We start from the raw sequence: 12,521 nt of genomic DNA, 5'->3' as shown, positions 1-12,521 counted from the left end.
GCGGTCCCGTAAACAATGGCATAATAATTGCTGGTCTATTTATACTGGCTAGAGTGCAATATTTACGACTCGTGATTAGCTTGAATACCAATGAAAAACATCGCGAACGTCATACATGATTTTAAAAAATAAAAAACCTTACCAAAACAGTTACTCTTCCTACTGTACGTCCATATGCGGATATGACACTCGATGTCACGATAAATTTCCTTGTTAAGTCCTTAACTGTGATTGGAAGAGCAAAAGTGTCGCCCACGCTGAATCTTGTATTATTGAGGTTGATAGTAAGCACACAATCCTTCACAAAGAAATAAAACAGTGTCAGTATTCTGTAACTGTCCTCTGCTCATTAAATCGATCATTCAAAGAAAAGTGAGAATTAAAAAAGATAGGACTATGTTTTTCTTAAATGTGCTTAATCTTTTTTAAAAAGGTGAAAAATAACCGTACCTTTTTACTCATCATTATAATATTTGTATTAGTCAGATTTTTAACAAGTGTATTAAAAGCCCCAGCTTCCAGAAACCTAGAGAATGCACATTCAATAACATCATCATCATCATCAACAGCTGGTATGTGAATTGTATGCGTCTTTTCGTTTTCCAGACTAAAACAAAATGAAAAATTTTTAAAAATCCTTTAAAAGAAGATGTAAGATTACAGAAAATAATCTTTTGCGTTAGTCTTTTAGATTGAAGGTTTTATATGATAAGGAATTTTTATTGTACAAAACCATGGTGTTATGCAGTAGTTGTTCGAAGGACTTTTACAAATATTTTGACCGTATAGCGTACATGTAGTTTGTAAATGTTGCATAATTTTTAAAGCTTCTTTAGTCCGAGTTAATTTGATAGATTTCAGGAGCGGCAACTGTAATGGAGAAAATAAATAAAAACGTAATTATTTCTTGATGTTCCTAATTACACTAGTCAACACTTTTCTACATGTATATTTTAATCGACATGAATTTATATCAAAAAACAAGTTGCTGTTCTTTTTAAAAAAGGACTGCAACACGCTGACCTTGTGTTTGTATTTCTAATGGACATATATAAGTCTTAAGGCTATCCGAAATTCCATCGACTCAAACCCCTGGTTTATATATAATAGCATGTGAAGAGCAAAACTCTAATAACAAAGTGTTATAATGAAAAAAAGAAACATGGATATTGGCTTTGACCTCTTACCCTTTATCTCAGATTAAAAATGATTCATACCTCCAACATAATTATGGGTTATAAGAGTGAGGATTACGTGTATAGTATTAGGCATTCGGCGGCGAATATCACTGTTTTGCGCACACATTACGCCTCGCACAACTGTGTTAACTATGCAGAGACAGCCTCGTGTAAATGAATTTCTTATTTTGATGCATTTTTCTTCAGATTAAAATTGTTATACAGTTAAATAATTATTCAATTATGTCTCGCTTTAAGGATTGCGTTTACTCAGAATGAAAGAAAATCTACTGGTGATAAAGAAAAAACATTTATTGTGTGTTATAGACCTTTCATGATAGTGTTATTTTTCACTTTCAAAAAAGGCCCATGTCCTTCTTTTTGATTTAATGGCCATTTAGTATTTTTGAAAATGTAAGAAAAATACCTAAAAATTTTACAATATGATTAAGATTTTCTTAATTGTGAAAATAATACAAATTGCTAAACTCTTTAAAAAATGAAATACAGTTAATGAATTGCAGTGACAAAATATTTCCCCGATTACGACAAAGAGCACACGGCTGGTGTGACCGGTCAGCAGAAGATGCTCACTCCTCCATGGCACCTGATCCTACCTCTATATTTTTAGAGGTCCCTGTTGCTCTGCTTTTAATTTGTATTTCGTTTTAGGGAATTTTGAGATGGTTGACAGTTTGTTATTGCCATTTTTTCATACAAAGCATTAAGTTTTCATCCACAATTTGAATACTGCAAAACGTATTACATTTGGCTGTGTATTTTTTAGCATTTTTCGCGGAAAGCCACTTCCGCCAAATCAAGTACATCGCTAAATGCCATTACTACATACACAAGAAGAGGCACATTCAGAAATACGCTATTTTCAAATTCACGCCAACTTGTTGAAAAATTACTGGTAATTTCCGCCAAATATCGTACACCTAAATATAATACGTTTGCAGTAAATATTCCAGTCCGAATTCCTTCTATCAGATTTCAAATCCCTGCCCATTTTGTAGTCAATTGAACCAAGACTGAATGACGATAATGCTTACACATTTATATTATAAAACTAAGTATATTGACCTTACTCTGCTGACATAAAATTTATATGAGGTCAATGATCAAATTTTTGAGATACGGTATCTTTGATCGTTTTTAAGCATTTTTCAATCTGTTTGTTCTGTATGCCATATAATTCTCTAAATGAAACAAGAGGTCCATTGACCACCTTGCCCATCGATCTGAGCAACAATAGAATCAACAATAAAATCAGCTTTATGCAGTCATATACAAAATATCTGAACAAAGTCGTATAATACATCCTGTATATAAACAAGAGGCCCAGGGGCCACATCGCTCACCTGAGCAACAATTGCCTTAATGCTGATCAATTTAGCATTACAGTATCAAAATATCCTGACAAATGAGTACAGTAGATCTTGCTAAAAAAAAATTGAAAATCTGCCAATCGTAATCCACCTCTTACTTTTTGTTAAATACCAAGCCCCTTTTGTTGTTGTACCTGTAAGAAGATTTTTCTCTATTCCTATATACCCCCCCCCCCCTCCATTTCGTGGCCCCACTTTTCTCTAGGGAATCATGGTTTCATCAAACTTAAATCTGCAAAACCTGTGCTTTCACATCAAGTACCGAGTTTTGATTCCTATGTAAAAATTCAAACCGCCATCACGGTCCCGCCCTACCACTAGGGACTGTGATTTTGCAAACTTGAATTTACACTACCCGAGGATGCCGCTACACAAGTTTATGCTTTTCTGGCCAAAAAGTCTCTAAAAGAAGATTTTTAAAGATTTTCCCCGCCCTACCCCCAGGGACCATGATTTGAACAAACTAGAATCTACATTATCTGAGGATGGTTACACACCAATTTGAGCTTTCTTGGCCATATAATTTTTAAAAGAAATTTTTTAAAAGATTTTCTCTATATATTCCTATGTAAAAATTGATCCCCCCAATTGTGGCCCCACCCTACCCCTGGGGACCATGATTTAAACAAACTTGAATCTACACTATTTGAGGATGCTTCCACTCAAATTTGAGCTTTCCTGGCCTTATAGTTTTTGAGAAGAAGATTTTTAAAGATTTTCTCTATATATTCCTATGTAAAAATTGATCCCCCAATTGTGGCCCACCCTACCCCCGGGGACCATGATTTGAACAAACTTGAATCTACACTTCCTGAGGATGCTTCCATTTTAATTTGAGCTTTTCAGGCCTTATAGTTTTTGAGAAGAAGATTTTTAAAGATGTTCTCTATATATTCCTATGTAAAGCTTGATCCCCCAATTGTGGCCCACCCTACCCCCGGGGACCATGATTTGAACAAACTTGAATCTACACTATCTGAGGATGCTTCCACTCAAATTTGAGCTTTCCTGGCCTTATAGTTTTTGAGAAGAAGATTTTTAAAGATTTTCTCTATATATTCCTATGTAAAAATTGATCCCCCTCTTGTGGCCCCTCCCTACCCCCGGGGACCATGATTTGAACAAATTTGAATCTACACTTCCCGAGAATGCCTCCACACAAGTTTAAGCTTTTAAGGCCGAATTGTTTTTCATCAGAAGATTTTTAAAGATTTTCTATATATATTCCTATGTAAAACTTGACCCCCAATTGTGGCCCCACCCTACCCCCGGGGACCATGATTTGAACAAACTTGAAACTACACTACCTGAGGATGCTCCCATTTTAATTTGAGCTTTTCATGCCTGATAGTTTTTGAGAAGAAGATTTTTAAAGATTTTCTCTATATATTCCTATGTAAAAATTGATCCCCCAATTGTGGCCCCTCCCTACCCCCGGGGACCATGATTTGAACAAATTTGAATTTACACTCCCTGAGGATGCCTCCACACAAGTTTAAGCTTTTCAGGCCAAATAGTTTTTGAGAAGAAGATTTTTGAAAAATACCAACAAGTTTTCAATAATTCTCAATTATCTCCCCTTTAAAGAGGGCGAGGCACTTCATTTGAACAAACTTGAATCCCCTTCACCTAGTGGTTCTTTGTGCCAAATTTGGTTGAAATCTGCCCAGTGGTTGTTGAGAAGAAGATGAAAATGTGAAAAGTTTACAACAACGACGACGACAACAACGACGACGACAACGACAACGACAGACAACGGACAAATTGTGATCAGAAAAGCTCACTTGAGCCTTTGGCTCAGGTGACCTAAAAAGATTCCTCTGCATATTCTTATGTTTACCATTGAGCCCCTATGTAACTGGACGATTTTACAGTCATATCACAAAGAACACTTCAGTTCTCGAGAAGATCTTAAACAACTGTTTATACATGGGTTATAAACCTACCTCAAACTTTGAACCCCTTGTGAGGCCATAATCCAACATGTTAAAGAATCAACAATGTCAAAATGTTTGAATATGCTAGTAAGTCAAACCTTATATATCAACTTATGTGTTTTTGTGAATAATTTAAATGCTTTCCTTTGTAAAATTGGAACCAACCAACCACCCCCCCCCCCCCCCATGTGGCCCAACCTTACTCCTGAGGATTTTGATTTTGACAAATTTTAATCTACACTATTTGAACTGAATAAAGTTACAGCATTTCTAGGCAAATTTTGTTTAAGAAGATGATTTTTAAAGATTTTCCCTGTATATATTCCTATGTAAAAATGTGACCCCCCCCCCTTATATTGTGGCCCCACCCACCCCCTCGGGATCATGATTTGAATAAACTTGAATTTCCCTACTAAGGATGCTTCCTGTGTGGTTACAGCGTTTATGCCCAATCAGTTTCTGAGAAGTAGTTTTTTCTCCATATATTCTGATGTGAAAATTCAACCCGCCACTGTGGCCCCCATCCTACCCCTGGGGATCATGATTTTATCAAACTTGAATATACCCTAATGGACAATGCTTTCACACCAGTTCAGCTTTTCTTTCGGATCGGTTTTCGAGAAAATGACTCCCCATTGTGACTCCATCCTAGCCCTGAGGATCGTGATTTGAAGAAACTTGAATTTACCCTACATGAAGATGTTTCCACACAAGTTACAGCTTTTCTTGCCGAGCAGTTTTATAGAAGAAGATTTTTAAAGATTGAATCTGTATATCTCTAACAAGATTAAGAATAAGTGCACATTCACTATTCATTGAAACAGGTAGATATTGTAAACCAACTATACCAAAGGAAAAACGTTTATGCTATGCTTGTAAATTATTAGTCGAAAATGAAAAACATTTTGTACTTAACTGTCCTGTGTATGACAATCTTCGATTTCATTATTGTGATATTTTCAATGATAAATTGTACAGTGGTATCGATCCCATAATAGAAATTGTTAATCCATGTGATTATAATACTACGAAACGTCTATGTATCTACTTGGATAAATGTTTTATGCAGAGAAAACAGTTCCAGGGACTATGAAGTATTGTATAAAACTGGCTTGCATGCTGTAGCCTTTATATGTTATAATTTTCTTTCGTTTGTCTGTCATTTGATTTTATTTTGACTGTATGCCAACATGGTAATGTCAATAAACCATTGAATTGAATTGTATATTCTTATGCAAAAATTCGACCCCACATTAAATCTTTTATCTCTGCCTACCGCCTTATTATCGCTTCTCGTCCGTAAAATAAAGAGGAGAGCATTTGAGTAATTCATTCTTCCGAAGTGTTACAATAAATTAGTTGAAACGCGTTTTAAAGAAATAGAAATTGTTTTACAAACTATTTGTTGAATTTAAAATTATATTTAGGGTTAAATTCTCAAAATTTGCCAAGATATTACAGTTCTCTCCATTTGTCGGCGTATTTCAAACAACACTGTACGTAGACAAATTTGTAAGGTATTTAAAATTTTACTTTTGTGAAGAATGTACTGCTAGCAAAGAAATAAATGTGAAAATACAGAATTGTAAGGTACTCCTAAACACCATTTTTACCTTATTTCTCAAGTTAATAGTAATTAGGTGTTCTTTTTGCTATTGTAAAGATTTAATTAAGAACACTGTATGTAATCAATTATCAAAAGGAAATCAAAGCAATAGAAAATTACCTTTTGTTTAAGATAATGAAAAATTATTCATATGCAAAGATCTTGAATGATTTAGCCCTGCAACTTATCGTGCTAATATTCGCCGAGAGAGTCGAGAGAGAGAGCAAGGAAATTAGGTAACTGGACCCCTTATTCCATGTTAGGATGTATATAATCGATAAGTGGGTGTTGTTGAACTAACATTTTTAGATGGCAATCTTAACCAACCTGTAATACGGTTTTACCAAGACCTCAGGACTTCTGTTTGGTTTCTTTGTATCAGTCCGGTCATATGGGTCCACTGATACTTGTAGAAACGCTGGGACAGCTCGGCCCATATTCGTCACATTCCCATCCATTACGTTTTCAAACCTTGAAAAGCACAATAAAAATAAGAAACGTAGAGCATGTTCGAATTTCACAAAACAGGGAAAATGTATACTAAAATATTTAAAATTAAGTGCAATATATCTATGAATGATACACTGAGATTGCTAAATTTCTTCTGTTGTTATCTGGTTCTGGAAGTCCAATGAAAATTTACCCGTATTTGTATTATCATTTCTGAGTTTATTCATGCAGATGTGATATTGTGGAAACATAAACAAAAGATCACGTTAGCGTGAATGTATTGCGCAAGCGCAAGATTGTAAAATCCAAAAAATCCAGGTGATTTCCGGGACTTTTTGAGGAATTTTCGTTGATTATTAATAAGCAAAGCTTAACTGAGAAAAAATAAAAACAAATTGGTAATCTTCAAGTACCAATGATCATGATGATGTTTAAAATACATAAAACAAAAGACAGTATTATTCCGATTTCTCGGTATTAAAGACCAAAAATTCGAGTCTATTATTTTGATATAGTAGTATAGATATATTGATTTAAAGCGCTTTCGTTCATCCTAGAGGCACTTGGCAAGCGTCATTTTACTCGTTGTTGTGTTCCCTTTTAAAAATCGGGTGAATTGTGCACGGACCGAGACGCTTGGTCGAGGCCCGACACGTTCGGTGCTGCCTTACTTCGCATGCACATTTAACATGTGTGTCGTTCATACATAATGCAAATTGTCATCATCTTTTTTAAGTTTTGGCGGCCGTACATCAAACACAGTAGATAAATGATAGTAAATCCAAGAAAGAAACAACGTAACCTCGTTTCACCAGTTTCTGCACGAAAAACACTACGTTTCTAAAGTTCAAGCAAACACAGGAGAGGGAGAGAAAGAAAGAGAAATTGCCAGTCTTTACTAAATGTACACTTCATGCATAAAAACAGTACTTCAGAACTTTGATTTGGTTAGCCCCCCCCCCCCCAAAAAAAAATATATATATATTTGTTCCTGAATCTGACTTTTGTATGGTAACGTCTTCATTGGAAGGCGTTTATCATCAGTCTGATTGTTAATGTTTGACTATTTATCCATTTTAATGACCATATCTCGAATTTACCGTCTGCACAATAAGACAAGAATGTGACATAAAACACTTTTAATCAAATTTGATTAAAATTGCATCAAACGTTTGGGCAGTACTATTGTCATTTTTAAACTTTATTATAATTTGTCCTTTTTTTTTCTTGTTTAGTTTGGGTAGGTTATTGTTTGTTCATATTTACTTTTACTGTTTGGACAAAAAGTTATCAGAAAAGCTCACTTGAGATTTTAGCCCAGGTGAGCCAAAAACGAAACTGATAAGACTCAGTCATCGATGCGCCGTTTTAAGAACAAGAGAATTGCTTGCATACAAATCTTCAATCAAAGTAACTTTACAATTTAATACAAAATAAATTACATCGTCTGAATATTTCTTCTCTCTGTCGAAGAAGTCGGATTTTGTCTTTACAGCTGATGACAATACTATATCTTTGACTTAAAGATTTCTATCAGTAAGCCCCTGTATTGAAGTACTAAATGTATAAGACCCTGATATTGAAGCATAACGGAAGATAAATCAAACACAAGATTTTTATAATTATGTATATTTAATCTAATCTCGAAACTCTAAGTAGCTTTGAGTTTTTATGAATCAGTAAGATAAAGTATGTACCTTGATTTCAGAGTCAACATAGAGTACGTATAGAGTATATGGAGTTTCGACATTTTTTAAACCTTCCTGAAGCTATTTGAATGTGAAATAAAACTAAGTGACACCACTTAATTTATCCAACAAACAGTATACTTTCAAAACGCAAGCACCGTGTAACATATGAGATATGATTGATGCTATTTTTTGTTAGTTTGGATACTTACATTATATCCATTCGGTACGGTTTGCTAATGTTTATTGGCAAAAGTAAATTAATTTCTGAGCTTTCCAATTCCCAGCGCTCGTGTGTGTTGACCATAAGAACAACATTTCTCATCCTATTGTTGATTTCATATGTAAGATTTTTTTCCCTTAGAGTTTCAAAGCTTCTAAATTCTTCTGTTAATGACCATTTTCCAAAAGCATAAGGGTCATGTGTGTCATTTATGTATTGCTTTCGTCGAGCTGTGACATCAGATCCTTCGTCGTTTTCTGTGCAGTTGTAACATGGGCCTCGATGAAGTTGCCATCCATTTAAAAATGTTAGTTTAATCTATATATATATATATATATATATATATATATATATATATATATATATATATATATATATATATATATATATATATATATATATATATACTTCAGAAAAATAATGCAGGATATATTTACTAGATACAATTTAAAACATGTAACAAAATTACATGATCGGCCTTAAAACACGATCGGCCTTAAAATCATCATTTTTTTCTCCAATTACATAGTCTGTGGAATACTTCTGAAATATAAATATTGAATATTTTAACCAAAACCTATTTGATAAAGACTACATCATCTAACGAGGAAATTTACAATACACGAATGTCGCCTTGCTTAATTGACACATCTTATACACATAAGGTATGAACATTATCAACCAATAACAAGCATGTTCATTTTCAATATTGTAAAAACCAATATAGTCTCTCTAATGTTCCATTGTTTTTGTTAATAATACATCTTTAAAAAAACAGATAATAAGTTTACCTCAATATGTCCTGATACGTTGCTTGTACTGCTACTAAAGCTCATACAACCTCCGTAGATTCCATGAGCTTTGTTCAGTGCCAGACAAAGAACGAGTGAAAACAACAGTGATTTCATTCCGAACGTCTGTGACCCTTCGATCCAATTTCTTTCGCCGGAGAGCGTAAACTTTGAAGATTTCTAGTAAAAAGGTTAAGGATGACGTTTACTCAGAATGAAAAAAAAATCCACTGATGATAATGGAAAACCATCTATTGTGTGTTATAGACCTTTGCTTGTATTGTTATTTTTCACTTTCAGAAAAGTAGGTCAATGGCCTACTTTTTGAGTTAATAGCCATTAAATATATATTGAAAAATCAAGAAAAATCCCATAAAATTTTATACTATGATTGAGATTTTCTTAATTATAAAAATATTACAAATAATTAAACACTTTAAAAAATAAGATACAGTTTATGAATGGTAGTGGCACTAGATAAGTACACAGCATTAAGATTCCAGCAGCAATTTTAAAAAATAATTCAGTCCGAATTTTCTCTATCAGTTTTCAAATCCCTACCCATATTTGATCCAATTTTACAAAAAATTGAATGATGATAATACAAACACATTTATGATATTGAACTACTTATATTGACCTTATTTTGTTGCCATAAAATTTATATGAGGTCAATGATCAAAATTTTGAGATATGGTTTGGCTAAAAGTCAATTTTTGTTTGAGCCTAATTCCATAATAATGTAAAACTATTGAATGTTTTGTCAATAATTATTCATTTCATATATACTTTTTGTGTTTAGAACAAATTTTACTCATTACATTGAGCTTTATAACTATCGGAATTTGAGAACTCAAACCCTGAGTAAACAACACCCTTAAATGTGGTAAATGATTGTATTCATTTTTAAGGTCAATCATTCCTTTGATTTTTTTCAAGGGTTTTTACCAAATAAAAGATCCCTTTTAAAGGAATTTACAAACGTAAAAATCACGTACTTAATAATGTTGATATTTAGATCTGGGACCTAATTGCTTCCGTTATAGATAGTCTAGTAATTGACTAACACTGTGCTGATCATCTAAAATAGTGTAATTTTCATCCCATTGTGAGCTTTTGTCATAAGAGGCAATGAATGTTCCGTGAAGTCTGAATAATTTCATAAAAAAGCCTAAATCTCTATAAATAATTCAAAATTAATATACAATTTTTTAAGCGCATGTTAAACTTTCGCTTTGTGTACTCTAAGTCATTTGTTTCTATTTATGATGTCGTATTTCTAGTATCTTTTTTTTTAATTTAATTGTAAATTGGGGAAAACTGAAAGATAACTTCAGTAATCAGCACATATTAAACACAATTTTGTGAAATAAGTTATTTACCTGTTTGAATCATAGATACATTACAGCCTATTTACACGGTCTGATTTGTAATATCTGCCTTATCATTATTATCAATATTATTATTATCATTTTGTGATTTCACATCTGACTCCTGTGTAGCGTTTACATTCGGTGATTGTCAGAAATGTAATTAATTCATATTTCCTTCTTTATAATCATAATATAATATTAGAAGATGACTTACTACCTATCTAATATTTTACAAATCTAATATTTTAGAACAATGGTATTATCCATATATATATATATTAAGCATTTCTGAATCATGTGCATTTCATTTTTTTCTGTCTTGCCACTATTATAACAGAAAATAATTTGTACTTGATAAATCGAGACTCATCCACTGCAAACGTTTGGGAAAATCAACTTTTTAATTGCACTGTATTCAGATCAATCTTTCTGATCTTGTTAATATTTGGTCAATACTTTCTTACAATCCATACAGAAAAGAACATGCCTTTATTCTACCTGGCTCCATCTGACTTCATTTTTCCTATTTATACAGTTTGATTTTTGGGGCAAGTTATATCTGAATTATCCGATTGTGTAAATTAGGCTTCAAACTAATTAAACAAGTTTAAGTGTTGAGTCTCATTACAATGCTCCTTAGACATGCTTAGAGGTTGTTATATGGTAAAACCTTTATGAAATATTATTGGTTAGAATGTTACATTATTTTCGTGTTTTGAAATATGTATTTAATACATGTAAAGTTGAAAAATTTTAATGATATTTGATTCACGTTTCCTTCAAAGGAATTTGCATATTCCAATAAATATACAATCGGGCTCGGCCCTGCAAATTTGATGACAATGTAGAGTTAAATCATAACAACAAAATATAACCAGGATTTTTTTATTTGTGTACATAAAGATATAAATCATATTGGTTAAATACTTAAACGTGTAGTAATCATCAATACTAGGTTATGTAAACAATATATTCAGGTTTTTTGTACAAATGAAAGAAAGCTATCACGAAATTCAAAGTCATTATTTGAATTTTTAAAGTGCATTTTGGGCAATAACGCTATTCGAAAAAAATGTTCTAAGTACGTTGGGACCAAGTTGACGCATTGAGAAAAAAAAATTTCAAATTGCGTTATATTTTATCATTGAAATACTAAACGCACTTTGAAAAAAAATATGTATAAATTGCAAATTGCGGACATCCTTCTAAATTTGTGATTGTATGAGTGTTTATATTCTTTTGATAAGAAAAATCTTCAATCATAAATATCAACTTCCGTCTATGGGGACATTGAGAGAAACATTCAAGATACAGTCCAATTTTTTTCCTTACTCTAGGCATATCATATTAGATTCCGTGCATATGTATTTCCATGAACTTTTTAACAAAACTGAGTAACGTAAAAGAACTGAAAAAATGATCAGTTTATAAAGTATAGTCGTATCCCAAAAAATATCTGACCCAACAAAATTTTCTATTATGGTATGAGGCAAAATCTGTAGCTTTCGAAGCATTAAGCTACTTCTCAAATTCAAACCAAATAAATATTCTCATAAAAAGTAAGAGTAACAAAAAGGTTAACGCATGGCAGGACAGTTGGCGGCTAACCTAATAGGCCTACCTAGCTCTATTCAAGTGATACAAATCTCACTTAACTCTTCAATTGTTGTTCTATCATTGTAAAAATTTTCATCGAAAAACTTATCATGTTAGCTTAAACACCCATAGGTTCTTTGTTTAATATTACAGGTTGCAATTCACTTCTAAATTAATCGACATGCATTAAAAAAAACGGAAAGATTTCGAGGCTTTTCGTATTTCTAAAATGCCACGATGTATGCAAGTCTTACCGTTTGGCTCCCAGATTTACAAAGCTGATTTGCT

At 32.8% G+C, this 12,521-nt stretch overlaps 1 long non-coding RNA gene across 1 annotated transcript; it reads right to left on the bottom strand.

Annotated features, from left to right (window-relative positions):
• Positions 1–475: 475 nt before the first annotated feature.
• On the bottom strand, positions 476–9,438 carry LOC136276301 (uncharacterized). Its single transcript, XR_010714788.1, has 4 exons — positions 9,265–9,438; positions 8,463–8,791; positions 6,440–6,583; positions 476–607 (listed from the first exon to the last, which is right to left on the bottom strand). It is a non-coding gene; the product is annotated as an uncharacterized lncRNA (long non-coding RNA).
• Positions 9,439–12,521: the final 3,083 nt, after the last annotated feature.

Source organism: Magallana gigas, chromosome 6, assembly GCF_963853765.1.
Source record: "Magallana gigas chromosome 6, xbMagGiga1.1, whole genome shotgun sequence".
NCBI lineage: Eukaryota > Metazoa > Mollusca > Bivalvia > Ostreida > Ostreidae > Magallana > Magallana gigas.
This window is presented reverse-complemented; position numbering and strand designations above follow the sequence as displayed.